Here is a 23,694-nt window from a genome sequence, read left to right as displayed (position 1 = left end):
TGAGTGTCCCCGAGCCTCCTCGTGTGGTTGTTGTTGTTGGAAGTTGAAACCGAACCCCCTTCGTGCGCTGCCAAAATCAGCGAAGAACGAAATCGAGTGGCTCAAGCGAAAAAACGAAAAAAATGATGAGCGAGTGTGCTGTGACAATAACACACACGCACGCACAAGGCGACACCCGAAATTTGGTGCGATACTGGCTTTCAGTGGAGCAAGTACACACACATACACATGTGGCCACACCAGCGCTCTGTTCTAGTGCAGGCAGTTTTCTGCAGTCCACGGTGATACTACACACAGCCACGCACTTGGCGATACACGCTGTGTGGTGCGGTGCGGTGGACGTTCAGAATTCAGAGGTGCAAATACACACATGCATACACTTGGCGACACACGCTCTGCTGTGCGGTGAGATTTGTGTGCTGTGTCCACCCTCCCGACAATGGCACTCAAATTCTCTCATTTTCTCATGCCCTCTCTGTCACATTCGTAGCTCGATCTCCCTCTTCTGGGACTTAGCGTTCTGAGCATGCGGTTTTTGCAACGGTCATTTCGTGCTGCTTCGATCTCATCACCTTCTTTCCCCTCCCACCCCTCTTTTTGATCATCGCTTTGGGGCTTGCAAATTTTTGACATGTCAAATGAGAGTGAAGCTAAAATGTAAACAACAAGTGTTCGCGTGTGCGGTGATTTTGTAAGTATTTTATGCAAATTATATGATATTTATCATTAAAAACGTTTTGTTTTGTAGAATAAACATAAAATCAACCACGGAAGTATGATTTAGTTGTGGTGGAAGAGAAAAAAAAATGCTTGGAGCATGGAATAAAACCGGATGAAATTTCTAGCCTTCACGCACGATGCCGACGCTGAGGTAAGGTGTGCTTGTGTTTAATTTCGATGATTGTTTCATTTTAGGGTGTGATTTTTTGGATATAACTGTTCCTGGCGGGGATAGTCAATAGTCGATACACTCTGCAGCTGTGAAGGGGTGCAGAAAAAGGGGCTCGCTACCACCTTTCCCACACTCGGACGCATTTTCCGTGGATGTAAGATTTGTTCCTGTTTTTTAATTGAATGGTTTTAAATGTATGTGACCTTCCTCCCAGTAGGCTATATGCGCCAAATCTAACGGTGATCCGTATTGTGAAGGAATTGGCATAGGCGGTGCCGGGTACTTGGTGAAAATGGTACACAACGGCATCGAGTACGGTGATATTCAACTGATCTGCGCAGCGTGTCACCTGATGCTGGCGCTGGGCATGGCACGGAAGGAAATGGCACAGGAGTTCGACGTGTCGAACAAGGGCGTATTGGATTCGTTCCTGATCGAGATCCCGCACGATTTTCTGAACGGCGACGTTGAGGGATAGATGCTTGAGCTTATTCGTGACTTGGCCACAAGGATACGGGCAAATTGTCGGCGGTTGCCGCCCTGCGCCATGCCGTTCCGGTGATGCGAATTGATGGAGCGGTCTTTTCCCGCTGCTTATCTGCTATGAAGGATGAGCATGCTCAGGGCAGCAATCAACCGGCCGGGCCCAGCACGAAAGGTATCGTGTGCGCAGGGCTTCATGTTGCAGCGCGAAGCGGGGTTTCAAGTGGATTTTAAACTACGATGGTATTGTACTGGTGTGGCGCGGCGGTTGAATCATGTCCATCAGCAACTTTCGGAACGCGTTTATGCGCAATCCACATCTTACCACGTGTATTCCATTCTATGCCTCTGCAGCTGTTTAATGACTGTCATTGACTTGCTAAGCTCGTTAGGCTAGCAAAACGAAAATGGATCGAGGTTCATGGAACACAAGTATTTAAACATGCTAGTTCATCCAAATATAAAAAAGCGACATCACGCTACTGAACATAATCGTCTTGTGCAACACAATGAAAGGATTTCTTGCTAGTGCTTTCATGATGTGCTCGGACATATAAACTCGGACATAAACATTAACATCGTCAGGCAAGTACACTTTGGAGACCACGATTCGAAACACACTCTAATGCAAATATGTTTTATGTATTTTCAGGTTGTAGTATAAGTCATGTATGGTTGGATTCCTGTAGAAGTAAGTGGTCTAGCAATCTGTGGCCAGACTATCCGAGTAGATGACATTAATCAATTAAAACTATGAAGCTGGATATGCTTTAAAGGACTCTCTTACAGAAGGTAAAACCTCGAAGGAGTAATTATCTGTTCGGTAATATCTTTTCACAAAACATGATTATCTAAATTGGCCAGTCGCTTTTGTCGCATTACTAGCAATTTCATTAAAAAAAATTGTAAAAGGTCACTTAACTAACATGTCCATATAAAATCGTATATAACACTTATTAATCGCTATAATCAACTCAAAGTATGTTTAAAATATTTCAAATAACTAAATATTATTAAGAAAAAATAATAACACAACCATCGAACGTTTCATAATTCATTTATTATTCTACTTGTCTTCACATTCATAACATTATTCGCTATTCACCTGCAACACCAAACTTAACTGTTCGCAACTGTGAATTAAGTATTACTTAAAATAGTTAACATTTCACAAATTCTTTATCTACACCATCAAAATTAATTTCAACATACTTTCTTACCTATAACTACATTAAGTACTATTTACAATATTAATTCTTTTGAATATTACATATTACAGCTAGTAGCTCCCACATTCGAACCGTTCATGGTAACCTGCAATTATGTTATTTGTAGTTTTTCATTTAGTTTCAATGTAAAGTAATAGTTGAAAAATATACAATTTGATTTCATCCAACTTACAGGTTTTACAGGTGAACAACAATTAGCAACTCCCGATCGAATTGCACACAACAACCACCCACAATCACAGCTGTAAAAAGTAAGTATATGAGTTTTGCATGTCTTTAAAATGTCTTATTTTTAATATTTATCTCCATACTTACAGGTAACACGGATAGGTAGCAAGGAAATCAAGCTTGTACACAGAAATCTACACAAAAACTGGGTTTTATAAGCGCACGAAAAGCGACGCGGCTATCTTTGAATAAAAAGTAAACAAAAGAGTTTCGTTTTAATTTAATTTTGACAGCGGGTGTGGTGATGGCTTGAGCGATTTGGAACAATCATTCTCCGGACAGGATTCGATCCGATCCGTGACGTCACTGAGCGCCGGTTCATTTAAAGCTTCTTCTCTGAGTTCTGCTTATACCAAGAAGCAAAGTTGAAGCAGAGAAGAAGCTGTGGCGGTTTCCATACAAACTCTCTCTGAGATTGTTGAAAGGGCAGTGGTGCAAATACACACACACACGCACTTGGCTACACACGCAGTACGGCGCTGTTGGCTTGGCAGAAGCGCATACACACATTCACGCAGTAGGCTTTACTTTCAGTCCAGTGAGGTTGGTGCTCGTGTGGTGTTTCAGCGCTTGGCGGATAAACCCCGTAAAAAATTGAGTTTTGTTTAATTTGAGGTAAGTAAAAGTGATTAAAATTATCAACCAACATCCCCTCTTCTAATTAATATCATTTTTCTTCCATTTCATGCGTGTTTCACGGCGAACGGAGACAACAAAGCCTGTGGCTGTGTCGTAGTGTTCGAAATGGTGGCCCGTACAGTGTAGCGAAAGAAACTAGGCGCAACAGCGAGGAAGAGCTGAAAGTGTTGTGATGATTTTGTGATTTTATTCACTGTGCGAGTGTGGAAAGTGTGTGTTGAATTAATGTGCGTTAATGTGAAATTAAGTTCAGTGTTCGTAGTGCATGTGTTTTTGATTTTTGTGAAACTTGTTAGATTAATGGTATTAAATTCAATAAATAGAATTGTTGTGATATAATTCTGTGCACTGTATCATTTTGGAAAGAAATCCTGGCAAAAAGGGGGAGGGGCTATTAAAACGAAGGTTCGTGCAGACCCCCGTTCGGGTTTTGATTCGGCTTCGGGTTTGCTTCGGCTTCGGGACCCGACGGATCACTTGAATAATTTCGCCAACTCAAGTTCTTTTTCAAGCGCGTATTCAAGCGATCTCTGAGTACTGGTGCCCGGTGGGTACTCTCACCTTTCCTGGCGTTGCGTCCTTCGCCTCGGTGTTTCGCACAATCGAGCTCGTCGACGGCGCCGCTTGATGCTCGTGCTGCTGAACGACCATCCCAGACGTTGCGTCCTTCGCCCCGCCACTCCGTGCGCTCGATCTCATCGTGGGTCCAGCTTGCTGCTCGTGTTCAGCGAGCTGTTCGCAGGAGGCTTCTGTTTCAGGGCTGTTGCTTAACATTTTAACTTATCACTTCTAAATTCGCGTCACTTCTCGCACCGATTTACGTTACGCTCCGGATGAACACTTCGCGTTTTACTAGCGAACTCGCGGTTCACTCCCGAGACTTACACAACAATACACACCGGCGACCTAATAGAATGATTTTCACGTGTGATAGTTTTTATTGTTAAGGACAACTAGAGCTCGAACGCGGTAGAAGTTCACCTAATACGCAGTATTACACGTTCTTTATAGAATGTTGCAAATGCAACTTCTTTCCTAATCGCATTGAATAGACTAGACACGTTTTATAAAACTTTGTTTTAACGAACTATAAAGAACGTGTCTTTATTCGCGGTAGCAGAAAAAAAGGAAGAGAGCGCATCTCTCGCCTCTATTTATAATATGCAATTCGCGATGGCCGACGTCGTCTTCGATCGTTCCCTTTCGCGCGCCTCGTGGTTAACTTCGTAAACGTCAATTGGAGTCGACATAGGCCCATGCAGCAGACAGCGCTAAAGGGCCATTACACGTTTGTAATAGATACACACAGCGCACTACACCAGCACATTTGCCACTGTACCGAAGCCAGCTGCGCCAAATGCTCCTGTGTGTAATACACAAACCATCGGCACATTTTCCACTGCACCGACGCCAGCTGCGCAAAATGTTTCCGCGTGTTACACACATAAAATCGGTGCATTTTCCACTGCAACCAAGCCAGCTGCGCAAAATGCTCCGGTGACACACACACACAACACTGACGATCACTCGGCAAGTACTCAAACAAACAGCGATGCAGCACTAAGACAAACTTCTGAGCAAGTTCTGGCTCAAATTGCGGTTATTCACGCTAGCGATGCACATAGTATAGTGCATCCTGCAAGCGCACAGTTAGACGGTGCAACTCAGCTTATTCCAACGATTCAATCTATCATGTATGATGTATCGCCTCGATGCTTGTTTAGGATTGAAATGCGCCAAACTATAGGCAATTTGATTTACACCATAGTCAAGCCATAAAATCAATAGCAGCGCCATCTCGAGGCAATGACACAACTACTCCCCTTTTTCACAATAGCGCCATCTACGTAGTTAGTTATGCAAGTTATGGGGTCAAAGGGTGGTGTCTTGACTAATAATTAGGAAACATTTGTATGTCCACGGAAAGAGGAGAAATTAAGCCAGCGTACAAACCCAAAAATGTAAACATCGCTAACGGAACACAGCAATTTGTTATGAGTACCCCAAGAAATACATGCAGAATTCAGTTAACAGCACAGATTTTGGAGCTTGAATTTAATTCTACATCTTCATATCACCTTGCTAGCAAATCTTGCATAGAGTCCTTGGCGGGTAGCTCTTGCTTGACACTTGTTAGCGCTCTCCGGTGAATATGGTAACTTTGCTGATTTTTGTTCCCTTAGAAAATTCGAGTCGCGAGTTTTAACTATCTAGTGTGGGGCGCAATCCTACACAATGCTGATACATTAAATATGAAATGTAATTCGAGCGACATCACTCTAATTGGTGTGGGTCAATTTTCCATCCCGGTGCAAAACACGGTGCGTGCGAAGGTTGCGTCCAAAATCACCAATTACGAGCTGAATGTTGATGTTTTGATTGTAGCCAAATTGATGCAAGATTTGCCAGCACATGAGGTGCACACCATTAAGAAGAAAATCCAGCGGGTTTTTATGCTTGTCGTACCCCAATTTGATATATCGTCACGGATCGACGTGGCTCTCGGTGCTTGCCACTATTGTGCAATCCGTGCTAGCGGGGTTCAACATAACAACTTCCCTTATGGCCCTGTCTTGATAAAGAGCGTATTTGGGTGGATCTCGCAAGGCTCATCATTTAAATCTAATCGTGCTAAACAATTCGTAATCTTTACCATGTCATCGGTAGCAGCCATAGCATTAAGAAATGAATCCATCGAGCAATTCTGTGAAGAAGAAGAAGCACAAGATAATAATGAATATTCACTCAAAGTACGAAAGCACGAAAAGATTCAAGAAGTCACAACACAACAAGCTGTTCACTTACCTATTGAGCTACATTTAGATAAAACGTATGACGTATCCAATTCACTTAATGTTCTCGCCGCTTTATATGCTGAACAGATCGAGACACGCTCGGCGCGAAAGTTTTTACCATACGAGGAGCACCTTTCGCACCAGCGATCGTGGAAGCATTTATCCTGCACGTATTATCCTGCAGATTTCGTTTTTCACGGTATGTCAGCAGAATTCCTGAAAAGTAAGCTGCGGAGCTTCGGTCCGGATTGGTTTTGTCTACCCGCTTCCATCTGGCCCAACTCTAACCCTGAACCAACCGAAGAAACGAATCTTGAGATTCGTATGGTGAGTTCTACCGTAATGATAACGCCTACTAATTTTCCTTTGTTTACGTGTTACAGCTACAAGCGATTGTCGCGTATCGTTGCAAACTGCATTCACCGCGCACGTAACACTAAGGAAAGGTCACGCACTCAACGAACAGCAACACACCACCACGCACCTTTAATCATCACTACCGAGCGCATGAAAACTGCAAACACTGTGCTACATCATACAGCACAGCAGGATGCATTTTCAATGGATCTCGGGCAGCTCGAAAAAGGCAACGTGGTGACGAAACAAACACCCTGGCGAACACTAGCTTCACTCCTAGACCCTCTAGGAATCATTCGAGTAGGAGAAATATTACGGCATACTCAGCTGCCCTACCATGCAAAGCATCCTGTCCTGCCTCCTAAAATGCAGTCGTTTACGCACATGATCGACAAGTGCCGTTACACGGAGCTTCATCAGCAAGAAGGAAGATCATTGCTCTCGATGGTACGGGATGAGCATTGGCCGTTAGATGGAAGGCTAATTTTGTATTGGTCAGATGAGATAATTTTTTGTCGATGCACACAACAGCAACCGACAGTTTAACAATTACAACTTTTATCACTACCACGACTGACTGCGCGACGCGGTTTACCAGCACACAACGCGAGTGCTGCAAGCGAGCTTCATGAGCTAGTTAATCTGTTCCGCGGCGAACAACTATACTTATTCTTTACAGATTGCAACTGAATTTGCACTTGGCAACTTTCCTCTACCCACACCACCACCCTCTTGCGGATTGTTGAAGGCAGCAGCGAAGACCGTCAAGCGATAGCCACCTACACTGCAGCTTTCACCTGCACTACCGGTCTAAACTTAATCGAGGCAGCGACGCGTTCGCGTCCTCTTCTATCGATGCCTGATGACCTATCGATTAGTCGTCACTTAAACTTAGCGCATATCCTAGTCGGCACATAGGTTCAGCATTTGTCGACGGCTTGCCTACAAGAAGTACAACGCGTTTATTCTATGGCGATGATGAACAACAGCTTAGCTTACCTGGCAGACAGATTATCCCGGAGATCGGTTTGCTCCTTCGCAACACCACACGCCATGCGCACACCGAAGACGATAAGCTGGCACGGGTAGTAAAGCTGAAAATAACGAAAGGTATCGTAACATGCCCCCTCATAAGAATTTGTATCTTACCTGCATCTGAACGCGAAGGCACATACTTTTAACTTCCGTTATCTTTATTTAATATTGTTTTGATTATTGACTTGCGTCAAGGGGGGGAGGATGTTCAGGCTTAGGCACGGAAGCCCTGCCAGTTGATTCGTGTTTATCGAAACACGAAGATCATTCGTTGAGTTCGGAGCGTTCGGGCACGATCGATCAGTTTATAAGTATAAGTGAATTGCGTGAAATAAACTCTCTTCTAATTGTGCAATACAAGGAACAACACCCGGTAATTATAAAACGCTAGAAAAAGTTACACCGAAACGCGAAAGAACATTATCCGAAATCGTAAGATAGAACACAGTGGATGTAGCGGAATTTGGGGCAAGTGTGCCACCTTAAACATTTCAAGTTATAACTCACTAAAACGTGCTTTTCAAAAGTCGATTTAAGTCTCATAACCATTTTACATCTATTTCCTCACTTATAACTTAGTTTCGCTTGAAAAAAAATGCAAACAAAACAGTTTTTGAAGTGTTTTAAAAAGGGTCCAAAAAGACGTTGTTTTTTTGGCTATGGGGCAAGAGTGCCACTCGTATGGGCAAGACGGCCACCTGGTTAAAATAATCGTATTTCTTAGATAATTGGAAATTATTACGTTTGTACCACTTCTTCTTCTTCTTCTTTGGCTCAACAACCGATGTCGGTCAAGGCCTGCCTGTACCCACTTGTGGGTTTAGCTTTCAGTGACTAATTGATTCCCCCCCATAGCAGGATAGTCAGTCCTACGTATGGCGGCGCGGTCTATTTGGGGATTGAACCCATGACGGGCATGTTGTTAAGTCATACGAGTTGACGACTGTACTACGAGACCGGTACCACTAGTGTATGTATTACTACATGTCTTGAGTCACCAATGAAGCCCTTTTCATCACAAACTGTATCGCAATATGGGTTGTTGCTGGTCTGTTTTTCCGGAGTAGAATCCGCTCGTAAAAGCGCACCATACCGGTGAACGCTACAACAATGTTTACATTTTTGACAGCTCGCGCCTATGAAAGATGGTGGCACACTTGCCCTAAATAGAGATGGCTATTTTGCCCCAAAAGTTGTATTTTTTTTATATTTGAATTTTTCAGTGACAAAAAGAAAGTTTTTTCCAACTAACCCCACAAAAAATTCACGTTTTCTCAGCTATACGGTGGTGTAAATATTTCCTCGGTTGATTTTTTTCGCATGATTTTTTAAGCTTATTTGGTTGGATTAAAAAATTATAATATTCTGCTCAATTTTGAAACTCAACATAAATCAGTTCAAAATAATGGGAAACATCGATTGGTCTACATGAAATTCATCTCAGTATACCTAGTCATTGGAAAGCAACCAACTGTATACACAATTGATCATTAAACTAAAGTTTTTAAGGAAAAATGCTTGGTGGCACTCTTGCTCCGTATGGCACACTTGCCCCAAATTCCGCTATGAGATGTGCAGAAAACTATTTTCACATCTTCGTACATTTTTTTTCAAATTTTTAAAAAGTTTTTACACGACCTATTACGAAAAAACAAATTTATGGTCGTACCATAACTATAAAGACACAACGAAAAACAGGAATTTTGAGCTAACTAACCCATTTAATAATCTTTCGAAAATATAAATAATCTATTCTATAAAGGATCTACCGACAAATTATTTTTCAATATTTTAAAAAGGTGTTTTAATAACTTATTTTAAGGTTTTATAAGTTGTATAAGAGTAATTAACAAAATATAATTTTTAAAAATATTAAAAAAAAATCTTTAAAAACATTTTTCACCTGTAATGATTGTTTTGAAAATGTAAACCAAAGTATGTAAAAAGTTTTTTTTTAATTATGTCGAAGTTGTCATGAAAACCTTATCTATTTTGTGAGGTGTGATCATTACAAAATGTATGGCTTTCCCGTTTAGGCGGTTGTACGTTTACTTAGAGTTTTTTGGTCGTACACAAGACGGTTAAACCGTTTCAATCAAAACATTTTTTAAAATTTTATTATAGACGTGCCTGATGAACTTTGTATTTTAATTTTGGGGAGAAAATATATCGATATGTGTCGTCATAAGCTTTTCTTTTTGGAAAATCAAATCTATCTGAATCATCAGATCAAAGTATCTGATCTAAAGCGATAAATTCTATAGATTTCTAGGCTTGGGGTATTGTTTGGTCTAACTAGAGTGTCTCATTGTATAAACAAGAAAATCTAGGTACAGCAATTATCCAATATATGTTTTTGTATGAATCGTAATGTACTACAAAGGTTTGAAATTTCGCGTATAGTCGATTCCTCTGAGCAAATGCTACAGTATCGATGCAGGTGGTAAATATGTCTTAGTAACATGTTGAAACATGGTTAAATTTTTTTAACCGAATAAGCTGTCCAAATAAAAGTAGTGTCGTACCGCAATAATATCTACAAAAGGAATCGTGTATTTGCGAAAGAATTGTAAGGAATGGCTGGTCCCATGACACTATCGCCAATTCGAACGACTTTACTACACGCCTCACTATTCAAGCCCCATTTAGACCGTGAAAGCTGATTATCATGCTATAGGTAATCAATAAGTCACTGATATACAATATCGGATGTTGGACCAAAAAAGAAAAAGTCAAAAAAGAAGAAGCACAAGAATAAGTAATCAATATCTGTGAATATTTGATACTAACAATTTTTTTTAGTTTACAGTAATTTGAAAAAGGTAGCTCGCGAGCACCCTCTTTCTTCTCACAACGTATTTTGTCCAGCCAGCACGCTCGCGAGCTAGCTAGATCCTCTCACTGTGTATGTTGACGCTCGCGAGCTAGGTTGTTTTTTCTGGATGGATTTTGGATAGGCAGCGCGCCCGCGAGCTAGGCTGTTTTTTCTGCATGAATTTTTAGCATACAGGCTCGCGAGCTACCCTGATCTTCTCGCTACGTATTTTGGACAAGCAATGCGCTTGCATGCCAGCCTGTTTTTCTCTGTGTGTTTTGCACATAGGGGAACTGGGGGTACTTTCGACAAATAGTTCCCCAAGGTTTTCCCCTGATTGCAATACTTTTGCCAATGTAAACTTACTAGTAGACATAGAAACATCTTTTTTGATTTATTATGTACCATCTTACGAGAAACTACGGTTCCTACATCTGGCGACTTTGTAGCGGCCTAAGAGAACATCGATGGTGAAGTGGGTGGTGGGAGGAAAAAAATCAGGCTAGGATTACATTCCTTAACTATGTATGTAACATCAGCAAATATTTAGATACTGCTAAAAAATCGTTGTTGAGCTTTTTGTGTCGCTTTTGTTTGATCGGATCAGTTTTGAACCGTTGTTCATAAAATTGATAAGGTTCTCATAGCAATTCCAAAATAATTTTTGAAAAACTTTTTACATACTTTGTTTTGTATTTTCAAAACAATCCTTTCAGGCGAAAAAAACTTTTTGTAAAATTGTTTGGTATTCGAAAAACATATATTTTGATGGTGTTATAAAACTTATAAAACCTTAAATTAAGTTTTAAAAACACTTTTTAAAAATCGTTCAAAATTGTATTTCTTTTAAACCTTTGTAGGATATGTTATTTATATTTTTGAACGATTTTTAAATGCGTTGGTTAGCACATAAAACCTGTTTTTCGAAGTGTCTTTATAGTTATGGTACGACCATAAATTTGTTTTTGTGCCATAATTCGTGTAAAAACGTGTTTTAAAATTTTGAAAAAAGTATATGACGATGTGAAATAGTATTCTGCACAGCTCATACATTCACTGTTTTTATCTATCTCTTATGACTTTTCTGCAAATCGCGAAAAACGACTGTCCATATAGTTGTGGTAGGCGCTGTATACAAATTAATATAAAAAATACGCACTTTGATACATAACTAATCAATAGTGTTTATAAAACAATACTATGAACACGAAAATTGTAATTTTGTTCAATTAACGCCACAATTCCTTAAGTCTCAGAAGTAAATATTTACATCGGCTGTCAATCAGTACGGTCATGTGTTTATTTTGTTGTTTTTTGACAATTGACAGGTTTCTAATAATTGAAAAATGATTCAAATATTCGAAACAGTTAATATAAATAATGTGTACTTATTTTTTCTTCTAAAAGCTCTATAAATACGAAAACGGCAAGGTGTCGATCTTACCCACAGTGTCGAACCAACCCTGACTTCCCCTGCGATGCGCTCGCGCTCTACGATGTTTTGTACGTGTGTTTTGAAGTCGAGTCCCTGCTACTCAAGATGCTATGAGTAGATCCATCAACATCGCTTATCTTTAGGCCAATGAGTAGCCAGGGCAGATCTAGAACACTTACGGTTATTACGCTAGATAGGCAATCAAACTATGAGATATTATTTTTTAATAGTTTTTATACTACTCGGATTGTTCATGTTTCTATTTTGTTTTATAAAAACGAGAAAATAATGACATTTCGTGTAAAACCAGGTAATTTAGCTAATATATAATAAACCAAGCAATTGACCAACTTACAGAAGAAAAAGAGATATAAAAAAACAAATAAGAGACAAATGATACGGGAGATTTCTTGCTACGAACAGTGAAACATGGTGTGGTAGCCCATAAAAATTTAGAGCCCCGATGGTAGAGGAGGATGTCATCAGAGTTTGAAGTTTTTCATACGTGTTTAAAACTCTTTAAACCTTTGTTAACGTTAACCTTATTAACGTAAACTTAAACCTTTATTTTTTAACTCTCACTTTAAGCTTTTACACATTAATTTTTGTGTCGGAGCTTCGTAGTGGCGATTAGAAGTGGAACTTGTTTCCCTTGTTTCGCGGATCCCTATTTATATGAAATTATTCCTACAGTGGCTTATGCCAAGCTTCTAATTGCTATTGTGCGATATGCTATCCTTGTTCGTTTAATCCTAATACTATTTGCGATCCCAATCCATCTTACTATTTTTGAATTAGTGTGCGTGTATAATCCTACTGAGCAATTGAATGAACTTTTCCCTTTTCCAAATATTTATGCCTAAATGTATTAGTTAACAATATTTTATTTTTATGTATGCTTATGCTATCTATAAAACTGTTGTATTTATTTTAGTTAATAAAGTTTAATATAACAAAAAACAATTGATTAAAATATACCAGATGTTTCTAAAGCAATTGAGTTAATAGATACAGAAGAGCCAACTCAAGCATTTAATTTCCAAACAATTAGATTACAAGATCTAAAAAATATATGCTTCGATTAAAAAAAAATTACAACAGTACAGCTAAATAATACAGACATAAAAAATAGTTTCCACGTGAAAGGAGAAAAATTATTGTATATAATAAACGAATTAAGGTATGGTGTCTAAAGTTATTCCAATTTCAAAAGTGGCCCGGGACAGTTAATGTTGAAGAGTTTCGTCCAATTAACATTCTTAACATTAGCAAAAAAATATCAGAGTTTGGGTAAGTGTACCAATTTGTGGCTTTAGCACCAATTATGGCTATAACGAACACTATTTTTGCTCAAATACAGTCTATTTGCATTCTAAAACCACACAAAGATTTTTCATTTCAAATATGAACATTTTAACACATTTGTTCTTCATTAGATCCGTACTGCTCAATTCCGTTTGTTAAAAATCACCCTTTTAAATTGTGTTGTCAAGATGTTTGGTATCTCTTACCATTTTGCTAAGAGCAGCACTGTAGGATATTAGCGATTTTTAAGCACCTAACCATAATTTTATCTCAAAATCATCATTTTGGTGCAAAATATTAGTTATTTAACGACTACACATAAAAATCTACTAAAATTAATCGAAAATATGCCTTTTTACGTATGTCCATTATTGGTACAACTAATCTTCGGTGTACCAAATATCGTAGTATACTATGGATGCTTTGTTGACAACTGTCGTTTTGGTCGTAGTGCTTAGTTTACATGTGAACAAATCGGGGTTTCTCGTTGTTATTTTCGCAATATAAAGTTATTTTGTGTATTAAGCATCATTTTCTTGTAATTTGTAATTTTTCAAAATTATACAACATCGAATAAGTTTCACCAAAATAACGCAGTCTTGAATGACTTTCATACGAAAAAAAAAGTGTAATCTGAACGCCGCTTGTGTCGTACTTTTGCCAAGTGCGCTCTTGTCCTTCTCTGATCGATAATTAGAGCATAATTGACCAGAAGCATCTTCAAGATAGTTGGGCAATGCTACGATTGTTCTACGATTTAAACCAATTCAAACAGGCTACCCTGATTTGCGCTCCTCTGTGTCTCGTGCTGAAACGGTAGCTAGCTTCGGTATAAATTCCAAATGAAGGAATATGAAGAATTATCAAGAGATATAAAGTGTGTTCAAATACGGTGTTATCAGTAGATAAAGTCCCTAACATTTTAGAACATTTCAGCCACAGATACAACAGTGGAGGGTGAATTACTCTATCGCCCCATCAATTGTGCGATTAATTGAGCGTGGATAGTGAGACAAAACGGAGATTTGAAACTGTTAATTTGACTTATTTAGTGGTGTTTACTTACTAATTTACCTGCATTATTAGGGGAAGGTAGGTAAAGACGGACACGTTAAGGGAAATGGTAAAAATCTATGGATTATTAAGTGCAACGACCATGAAAATGTGCATACATTATCTTACACTCATGTTTTATCAGAAAATGTGTTAAAACTTTTAAGTTTCCATCGATTTTTGCGTTTTTTCATGAATGAAAAACATGTTTTTTTCGTGCAGTTTTGAAATGTTCGGGTAAGACGGACACCTGATATGGGAAAGATGGACACCATGAAGGGTAAGATGGACACCTGTAGAAAAGGTTAGAAAGTGAAGAGTTTTACAGTATTTTAACAAATTCTATCGCTTTCCACGTCTTGGTACGTTTATAAACCAATTCTTGGCCTATTGCAACGGCGATTCATTCAGCCATGAGTTTAGGAATTGTAAACGGCGCTTGTAATATATCGTAGAATGCAGCATCTAAAGCATTATTGACATATCGCGCAGCTAACGTTGCTCCAGCTTACAGAACAACAGTCTAGAACTTCCTTTTAGGAAATTACTCCGCAAAAAGTCCACGACCTCAGTATTTATGAAGAACTTGTTAATAGTTCAATCCATTTTCCACCATGGTAAAATTCAACATTTGATTTTTGTAATCCCATAGAATTTCACATCCATTCCTGAACAATGTCGTATAAATGCCTCATCTTTTTATTGCTTAAAGTTGTCCAAGTCGTGAGAAGATATTGGATTTCGTGAAGCGTCTCATCAGCGTCGAGCGAGCAATAGCAAAACGAACGGCTACTATTTTGACCGGTGTTTCATTTCTCACTTATTTCAATACTTTCTCTAGTTGCTGATTGGTTTATAGCCTGCGAATGCCCTTATTTAAGGTATTTGAAGAAATCTATTCATCACCAATATGAGAAGTAAAATAAATCAATAAATTCGGTGTCCATCTTTCCCTACAACAAAGTGTCCGTCTTTCCCGCTTTGGTGTCAGGATGTTTAAACCAGCAGAAAACAATATTTTGTATTGCTTCCATTCTCGTTCTTTCGCCAGTTTTTTCATTAATGATCACGACAACCTATTCATGAAATAAAACTCCCGGAAATATAAACAATACAAATTGTAGAGCTTAAGATCGGCAGTAGTCAAATTAGATCCACAAGGGTGCACATGATTGAAAATTTGTTTTGTTCGTGGATTTAACCAATTTTATATATATTATGCCAAAAATGTTCTCAAATGTGTTGTTTTACCTTCAGTTTGGATTCTACATATTTGAATTACTCGAAAATTACCTTTTTCATGTATTTATGAGAAGTGTCCATCTTACCCGCAGTGTCCGTCTTTACCTACCTTCCCCTACATTTAACCTAGTACCGTTATGATTCAAATTACGGGAAGCCTCGAATTTGGGACATTTGGCATGTTTTTATTGAATATCTTCTTATCAAGTCCCTAGACATGCTGCTTTTTAATTTAAGAAGTTAGCCATGATGTACTAGAATAAATTAAAATTGTGTGTGACTCCTGATACCTCAGTAAATAAATATTTTCTGTCGGTCAGTTCACCATCTGGGGTATTCTTAGCAGTTTTGCTTTTAACCCACGTCAGTGTTTCTCGATAAATCATATTAATCGCGTCCACGTGCATTGCAATACATCGGAATCTATTGTGAAAGAAGTAATCAATGCTTAAACAACAGTGTATTATCATATTGTGATGAGTTTGATTAAAATAGATATTTAATTTTGTCCGGAAAATGAATCAAGATTTTTTATCTTGTTTTTAATTCCGGACAGCCGAAGTAAATTGTAATTTATTGTTTCAATGATTTTTTTAGTCAGTTATTATTACAAGAAAACAATATGTATGGGACAAGTGCATTGATGGCCGTACCGGAAAGACCGTTAATTTGCATAGCAGTTCTTGGGTTTTATTCACCTGCGAGTGCAAGTGAAAACAATACTCAAACCTCATCGTATTTGAGACCGTCGTTCTGTCCCAAACTGAAGTGCCCAAACCTAAAAACTAAAAAGGTGTAGTGTGTGTGTAAATTTGAAGATTATGAAAGGAATTTTGAGGCTGGTTGGAACATGTATCAAATCGTCCGTAATTTGAAACATGAGCTCGAAACATGAGCACTGTCCGGAATGTCAAACAAAATATTGTTGCAGTTTTATGATATTTTGCAATGTTTCGAGTAAAACTATTGACAATCTTTATATTTTGCACAAATGTAGAAGGTTTGTTTTAGTAAAGTGTGTAATACAGATGCTCGACATATTGAAATTGAATTTTAATTGCGTGAACCTGTGAAATCAATTATTCGCAGACTATACAATTTTATTCATTGCTTGAAGCAAAGCATGCAGAAACTCTTTTAAACATCGATTCAAATGCCTTAAATGGCTGGTGGACATAAAAAATTGGCTTTAAACGTAGAGAAGACAAAATACATGAGGATATCAAATAAATAACTGCAAATTTAGCTCTCAATTCACATTCATCAGGAACAAATAGAAAAAGTGTCTGAAATTAAATATCTAGGAATAATTATTGATGATAAACTTACTTTTAGTCCTCAAATGGTCAACGCCATAGCAAAGGTGGCTAAGAAATGTGGGGTCATTAGTACGTTAAAAAAAGATCTCAGTTTCTTTGCGAAAGTTCAATTAGGGTAAGTTTACCAAATATGTCACCAAGATACCGATTTTTCCCCTGTAAAAATTAATACTGAGAAAAAGGTCAAAAGCTTAAAGTTTTCTTGTAGCCTACAATGTGTATAACATGAGGGTATTTTTTATTTTCACTCAGTGTTTATCAAAATGCTAGAAAAATTAAATTTAAAATTGCATCTCAAGGTACCAATTATGGCTATAGTGTTCCTAGCAATTCGCCATAGCTATACCAATATATTGTATGCTAAAACTCGTGGATATATACAACAAAAATTTAATTGTGGCATTGTTTTAACTCAAATCAAGTAATAATAAGTTTACTGCACCAATATAAGTGTGTAAACACAAATACATACGTAAAATAAACATTTTCAAATATCCGTTTTCTATAACTAGTTGATTGATATTGATAGCCTCGCTCAATTAGTCACCCAATTGATGGAGCTAATCCTTCAATTTTTTCTTTCTTACAACTGTCCGATTACACCATGCTTCGACACACTTCATATCACCTTGACAATCCTTCATATCACTTGGAAGCTATACAGAAACCAGCTACCGTTTCAGCGCGATACGAAAAGGATCACACATCGGGGTGGTCTGTTTGATTTTGTTTAGAGATACCAAACATCTTGACAACACATTTTAAAAGAGTGATATTTAACAAACGAAAGTAGCCAGCATTGAACTAATGAAGCACACATGTGTTAAAATGTTAATATTTGAAATGAAAAATCTATCCGTGGTTTAAGAGTGTAAATAGACTGTATTAGAGCAAAAATATTGTTAGTTAAAGCCATAATTGGCGCTATAGCCACAATTGGTACACTTACCCTATACAAATCCTTGATTTCACCACATTTTGATTGCTGTGCCACTGTTCTGTTTCTAGGTAATCAACCCCATATTTCAAAGATTACAGCATATAACAAAATAGAGTCATGAGATTAGTTTTAAGTCTTGGTAGATACACCTAATCTGCTATTCTGCTTGAAATAATACAATCAATGTTAATCAAGCAAAGAGTTGTGTATCAGACTATCATTTTTATTTACAAAATCTTAGGGGAACTGGGGGTAGTTTCCACACCTTAAGGTTTTCCCCTGATTGCAATACTTTTGCCAATGTAAACTTAATAGTACACGTCGAAAAAGCTTTTTTGATTCATAATGTACCATCTTACGAGAAACTACGGTTCCTGGATTGATTTTGATAGCATTTTAATAAAAATAAAAAGGGTGTTTTTTGTTGCATCAAGACTGGTGTGTCGATAACATCGACACCATGATGGGGTAAAATCGACACCTTGTGGGGTGATTTCGACACATTAAAATAACAAACTCTGATGGCCGGTTGTTTTTCATTGAAGGTCAACAAAGTATATCTTACCAATTTTAAGATAAATTAACACAAAACATTATTGAAATATGCGAAAGATATAAAGTTACAGGCAAGAACAAAAACTTTGTTACAAATAGCATGGGACCAGACTCCATATAGTAGAAGCTGCCGAGATAGCATTAGTTGATGGTTAAGATTCCTTGAAAAAATAACCTTGCAGCCAGTATCTAGTAATCGTCTTCTTTTTTATGAAATCGAAAGGTTTAATTTTATTTTTCTCTGCCATCTCGAAAGCCAAAAGTCGAACATCGGTCAATGTGATTCCATACCAGCGACTATTTTTTTCTTCATTTAAGCATAAACCGGCCTAAAGTAAGCTGAAAATACGGTCTAAGCCATAACAATATAAATTTTAATAAGCCTAAACCATATGTTAAGTATATGTTTTGTGTCCGAGTTTGGCAAAAATGTTCTACGAGGGCATAATAGCTAAATTCCTTAATTAAAAGCTCCTTGGTTTGTTGACATCGCGAGTTTTCAAGCTTCCAAGGTATTTTTAATTGAGTGTTTGCTCAGCTTAATCATTACATTTGCCGTTCATAGTTACGGGACATATGTAGAAAATATAAACACGATATTTAAAAATAAAGTTATCATGCTACAAATAAGCGTTGCACTACTACCAAGTGTTGCGTTGATTTTACCCCCATTGGCCACACAAGTCTTAGAGACATTTTATGCTATATCGTTTAATATAAAAATTACGCACTTTGATAGAGAACTAATCAGTAGTGTTTATAAAACAATACTATTAACACGAAAACTATAGTTTTGTTGAATTAACGCCACAATTGCTTAAGTCCCAAAAATAAAAACTTACATCGTCTGTCAATCTGAATCTTCTTCCTCTTTTTGGCTAACAACCGTTGTCGGTCAAGGCCTGCCTGTACCACTTGTGCCTGTACACCCCCCCAGTCCTACGTATGGCGGCACGGTCCATTTGGGGTTTGAACCCATGACGGGCATGTTGTTAAGTCGTACGAGTTGACGCCTGTACTACGAGACCGTCAATCTGAATAATCATGTGTTTATTTTGCTGTTTTATGACAATTGACGGGTTTCTAATCAGTGAAATGTGACTCAAATATTAGAAACAGTTGATATAAATAATGTGTACAAATTTTTATTCTTCAAAAAGTTCTATAAATACTAAAACAGCAAGGTATCGAACTTACCCACAGTGTCGAACCAACCCTGACTTTCCCTACATGGTATGTTCCCTAGGTATCTTAGAGAGCAGATTGTTAGAGGAACTGACGTAAACCGCCATCTTGCTCAAAGAGCTAATGAGCCAAGAGCGACTCACTACCTGTCCAGGAATGCTCAAAACTCATAATTTTTTAAGTTATTCGTACGTACAAATCGTTGCTAGTCGAAATAATAAATGCTGTAAACCTTCTACAATTTAAAAATAAATGTGTAGCTTATATTAAGCAATTTGTTAAGTAGTGCTGTGTTTAGTAGTAATAAACGTATTTAGATCAATGTGTTATGTTTTGTGTTTTTTTGTGTAGCATATCAACCGCATTCATCCGATAATGATAGAATATTATTTGTTTTTCAATTAAATAATTCTAAAATAAATCTTTAAAATTTTTAATTTGAAATAACAAAAAAAAAGATTTGAGAGTCTTCAAAGATTTGAGACGCGCGCGTATAGTGGACCATGAACATGGATCAGTCAATAGAAAATGATTGGAGTTAGAGGTACCTGATCAGATTCTTTGGTCAAAGAATGTATCATATCATCCACTAGTAATTTAGTAATACAACGTTATAAGTCCATTTTTAAAGTAATAAATACAACATATCTTAAGATAATTTCGTCCTTCTCGAACCTATGAAGGGGAAAGGGTGGGACCATCAACATCTTTTTATAAACTAACATATCGCTAACAATGTTTCTGATTGTCGTTATGGCATCTCTTAATACGTATACGAATTACGTGAAATATTCCCAGTAAGTTAATTCCCAGTAGTTTTGTTTTTAGTTTTGAAACCTATTTTAAAATAACAGCTGTGGTACAATTGTTATCAGTTCTTGAGTTTTGTTCACAGCTATTCTTCTTTTTAATGATAAAATGATTGATGCAAATAAATCATTATTTTATTAATGATGTTTTCCATATGCTACAGATACTGAACAAAAATTTTACTGGTTATTTGTTGGTTTGTTATTCATTAGTATATACATACATACATACATACACATGTACACACATACATACATACCTACATACATACATGTTATAATTTTTTTTCAATTAACAGCGTACACGTATAAAACACTACGCTGTTAATTAAAAAATCAACAGCAGCCTAACTTCCGCAGTGCATAATGTTGATGAGTTTCTATACAAATTGTTTCTCCGCTTTTTTCAATCGTGAAAACCAGACCCATTGAATCTTTCTACTCAACCATTCCTATTGTGATTCAGTTTGAATGTAATGACAGTTTCCTGAACTGAAACGGAGAATAATACTCATAATCATAATAAACTTTCGGAAAATGAAAACGTACCCTAGGGCATGGCAGCATAACACAGTAAACTCACTGTACTGAAACAGCTCTATGGTTTCCGAGGGCATCCACTGTTGTTTATCTTTGCCAAAGATGCTACGTTGAACATGCTGCAAAAAATAGATGCAATGTTTTGTTTCATCTTATTTATCTATTCTTTGTCTTATTTCATTTTTTATATTGTTGTTCGTTTTTAGTAGTTTCAATCATCATTAAGATTAAGTCAAATTGAAAAAGGAATGCTCACGTGTTTTATTAAGTAACATAGCGTAAATGTATTCAATGTCAGTATGTAATGTCTAGTAATATCTAGTTTTTACAAATTCATGCGACATAAACCGCCTTACGAATTGATTACATAAAGACAGACATTATTATTTAAATTTTTATTGAAAAAATAATGTTTAGGAAGCTTGTTACGTGAGTTATAGGTTATATTAAAAATGGGTTTTTTTGAGTTACATACGTGGGTGATTACATATATGCATTTATGGTTGTATGGCTATAGTATATATGGTTACATACATTAATTTTTTTGCGGTGTATGTATAACTTGGCATGAGTACATCGTGAACGTTACATACGTCTGTTGCTACAATCAACTCTCTCTTATTTGTAAGTCAATGGAACTGCGGAATACAGAGTTTCACACATTCATGCCTATTATTTTGCTCTAATGACATTCGATTACGTCGGAAGCACTAAAGTCGAGTGGGAGTAAATTTGGTATACGTATACGCGTATGAAGATCAGGTGGTCTCATCCCATACAAATTGACAACTAATTTCGGAAACAAAAAAGCTACTTTTGACAGAATGGGTGAGATGATTCCATTGGAACGGTTCGCTTTTCTTAGCGACACTAACGTAGTATACATTGGTGTCCTCATCGACGGCATTATTTTGAAACAAAAAAGGATTTTAATTCGTTCAGATTTGATTTAGCTTACAATTAGCTTTTAGCTTACAATCAGATTTGATTCAGCTTACAAAAATATTTTACGTATTTTTAAAGGTATGTTATTGAACAAATTGAAGAGTTTAAGAGTGTTTGTGTATTCGGAAAGTCGCCAGAAAGGTTTTTGGGAAAAGTGTTCACCCGTTCTGTCAAAAAGTGACGTTTTTTCATTTAAAAAAAAACAATCTTTGAGGCATCCTGGTTGTTAATTATTATTAACGGTCGATTTGCTGGCACTGTGTTACTTTTTAAGATTCCCGAAAGAGAGCGACACAGACAGTGTTTAGTGTGGTCAACGTTTACCACTGATCGGGTTGAGCATTTCCGAAGGATCCCGATCTAGGCTAAGCGAAAGATGCAAGGTCACTCTTTCGTCGAAGCCCACGACAAGTGACGGATTTTTAAGCGTCTCTAACGAAAGAATAAATAATAAGACAGCTTAAAAAAGCTTGAGTTGGTCGAAGCAACCGACGGTAGGAGTAAGTGTAAACAAACGGATTCAGCACATCTTTAAAATAGTTTTTTTTCCATTTTTTTATAAATGGGCTAAACATGAGTAATTAAAGTGTTGATAAACTAAAGTTAAACTTAATTACAATTGTAAAAAGCAGCTTAAATTATGTGTATGGTTAAAATTTTCGTGTTCCCGACAGCTTGAGCTGTCAGGAGAAAATCTCCCGAATGCACCTGTTTCCTGTTGGAATAATACGGCCCCGTTTTTTACTTCGTCGACTATAATGTACTGTTGAGTTACTCGAAGGGGAATGTCGTTAGCAAAACGATTCAAAGTGAACATAATGCACGTTCGAGTGAATCTTCTCGAATGCCTAACGTAATAAAATAGTCCTAATTCAAAACCGTGAGACAATTACACAACTATTTATTAAATGAGGACATGCCGTCCTTGCTATAGAGGGACGGTCCATTCGAGGATTAAGCTCACGACGGGCAAGTTGCGAGTTGAAGTCTGTATCATTACCGGATCGATAAACAAATGAGTAAATATATGAATAAATAATTAAATATATCAATTAATAAGTAAATAATTTGAGTTTAAAAAAATTGTATTTGAGTCCATCTGAACTGGACCTTTCTCCTTTCTAGTTCCCGTTCCGTTATCATTCCTCAACAACACAGGTTTGCACGCCCCTTAAATATGCACGTACCTCATATGTTGTACTTCCGAATAAATAATTATATATATATATATATATATATATATATATATATATATATATATATATATATATATGCTAATATATATATATATATATATATATATATATATATATATATATATATATATATATATATATATATATATATATATATATATCTTCTTCTCTTCTTCTTTTCTTCTTTGGCTCAACAACCGTTGTCGGTCAAGGCCTGCCTGTATCACTTGTGGGCTTGGCTTTCAGTGACTAATTGGTTTCCCCCCATAGCAGGATAGTCAATCCTACGTATGGCGGCACGGTCTATTTGGGGATTGAACCCATGACGGGCATGTTGTTAAGTCGTACGAGTTGACGACTGTACTACGAGACCGGCAATATATATATATATATATAGATCATATCTATATATATATATATATAGATCAATAAATATGTAAATAAATAAATAAATAAATAAGCTAGGTAAAGACGAACAAGTTAAGGAATATGAAAAAAACTAGGTATATATAATTACAACAATCATGCAAATGTGCAAACATTATTTTATATTTATGTTTAATAAAATAATGTTGTTGTTGTTATTGTTTTATTTTTTACGAGACTTTTAGGCATTCGCCTCCCGTAATTTACAGTTTAGAAACTACTAATACTATTTGTTATTAAAAAAGAAGTAAAAGTTTAAGAAGAAAAAAAT

The 23,694-nt window shown here is 37.0% G+C and overlaps 1 long non-coding RNA gene and 1 pseudogene across 1 annotated transcript; both read left to right on the top strand.

Moving 5' to 3' along the window:
- The first annotated feature begins 475 nt into the window (after positions 1–475).
- Positions 476–1,955, top strand: LOC120897847 (annotated as a pseudogene).
- Positions 1,956–2,029: 74 nt separating this feature from the next.
- Positions 2,030–3,037, top strand: LOC120897858. Its single transcript, XR_005738590.1, has 3 exons — positions 2,030–2,167; positions 2,779–2,855; positions 2,922–3,037. It is a non-coding gene; the product is annotated as an uncharacterized LOC120897858 (long non-coding RNA).
- Positions 3,038–23,694: the final 20,657 nt, after the last annotated feature.

This window comes from Anopheles arabiensis, chromosome 2 (genome assembly GCF_016920715.1).
Source record: "Anopheles arabiensis isolate DONGOLA chromosome 2, AaraD3, whole genome shotgun sequence".
Lineage (NCBI taxonomy): Eukaryota > Metazoa > Arthropoda > Insecta > Diptera > Culicidae > Anopheles > Anopheles arabiensis.
The sequence above is the reverse complement of the archived record's forward strand: the minus strand, read 5'-3'. Positions and strand labels throughout refer to the sequence as shown.